Below are 2136 nucleotides of genomic sequence, written 5' to 3' on the forward strand. Positions count from 1 at the left end.
GTGTGTGTGTGTGTGTGTGTGTGTGTGTGTCTGTGTGTGTCTGTGTGTGTCTGTGTCTGTGTGTGCGCGCACGCACGTTGGTGTGTATGTGTGTGCTCATGTTTTCTCTCTTCTATTAAATTGTCACAGGTGAGTGGTGGCTCAGTGGTAGTATTTTTGCCTTCCAGGCAAGAGACCCAGGTTTGATTCCTGGCCAGTGCATCTCATAAGCAAGACACCAAGTGAGCTGTCAGTGGAGGTTAGGGGGTTATCACGTGTAGCAGGTTTCAGGGGAGCATATAGACTAAAGCAGACAAAGAAGAAAGGCCTGGCAATCAGCCAGTGAAATCCTTTGGAGTCAAAACAGCCCATAATCCAATCAAAGGGATGATGTAAGACTGCAGACTTGTTGTATAGTGCATCTTTGTGAGTTAGGGTTCAAATTGATGTTAGCTAACAATAGCCGTTTGTGTTATAATGTTGAAATCTTCTGTTCAGCTCTATCACTTGGGCATCTCTTCCCTTTGCATTTCAATGCTCCAGGGCAATTTTCAGTCTCTCTTCCGACATCCATTTTGCTTTTTTCTTTCTCTTCTGTCTTTGTAGATCTTTTGCTCTCTTCATGGATAATATCCTTGATGTCATCCACAACATATCTGGTAGTTGATAATTGATGATAACTACTTCAAAGTTATTCCTAAGATTTTAATTCTGGCAGGATAGACTGAAGGTACTATCTTGGTTCTTGTGGACTAGTTTTAATTTCATTTGCCTCAGTTTGAACTTGCACATGAGTAACTGATGCTTTGTTCCACAGTCAGCACCTGTTCTTGTTTTGACTGCTGACACTGAGCTTCTCCAATGATTCCTTCCTATGCAGTCTGTCAGGTGAGGTCCATGTATAAAGTTGCCATTTATGTTTTTTAAGAAGGTGTTTGTGATTAACAAATCATCAAGCATACACAATTCACAATTGCTGGCTTTATTTCTGCCACTAAGTTTGTACTTTCTGATGACCATTCTTTCTTCATTGACAACAAAATCGCACCTGTAAGCTCCTTGAAGCCAAGGACGAAATCTTTGTCCATACACAAGAGATGCTTAAGCTTGGATTGATTGAGAGAATAATGTAACAGTCTATCTGGTGGCTTTGTGAGCAGGAGTGCTGCCAACCCAAATGCCCACTGTTTGAATCCAGCAGCTGCTCTGTGGGAGAAAGATGGGCATTCTTTTTCCGTGCGATGTGCCGCCTCTGAAAAGCCACTGCAGGGTCAGCTATGAGTTAGTTCCAACTTGATGGTCCATAATAACAACAGTCCTATCTACCGTATTGTCATAGTCAGAACTTCCCCACAGCTGACCCTCCATAGGGTTTCTGAGGTTATAAATCACAAAGGCAGAGGATGCTCATCTTCCCACTTCCCCTCTTAACAAGCCACTGGCAGATTCGAATCACCAGAGAGGTATGACCTTTGGGCAAGTAGCACAACTCCCTACACACTATGCCAGCCAGAGCTTCCTATATTAACTAATTCACATTTTTCTTAGTCTTTCTGTTTGATTTTGGAGGATATAAAGCCAAATAAGAGCGCGCGCATGCGCATGTGTGTGTGTGTGTGTGTGTGTGTGTGTGTGTGTGTGTGCGTGTATAACATGTACAACAGCCCTAAACCCTGCTCTATGCCATGTCAATCTTACTGTCTCCGACACTCCTATCCCCATTACTCCAGTGACTGAATCAATCTATCTCATCGAGGGTCCTCCTTTCCTCGCTGTCCCTCCACCCTCCCAAGCATGATGTCCCTCTCCAAGGACTGATCCCACCTTGCAATATGCCCAGAGTATGTCAGACGAAGCTTCAGAATCCTTGCCTCCAAGGAGCAGCCTGGTTTCATCTTCTCCAGGAGGAGCTTGCTTGTTCTCCTAGCAGTCCATGGTATATTCAGTACTCTTCTCCAGCACCACAGCTCAAAGGCATCAATTCTCCTTCTATCATCCCTAGCCATTGCCCAGCTTTCCGATGCAGTCGCACTTCAGTCTCCAGACAGATCATTGCTCTTCAGCACTTTGGAGAGGGGTACACACACACACACAGACACACAGACACACACAAGCACACACACACAAACATGCACACACTCACACGCGCGCACACAC

Source organism: Elephantulus edwardii, unplaced genomic scaffold (genome assembly GCF_000299155.1).
Source record: "Elephantulus edwardii isolate Elephantulus edwardi_28Jun2011 unplaced genomic scaffold, EleEdw1.0 scaffold00195, whole genome shotgun sequence".
In the NCBI taxonomy this organism is placed as follows: Eukaryota; Metazoa; Chordata; class Mammalia; order Macroscelidea; family Macroscelididae; genus Elephantulus; species Elephantulus edwardii.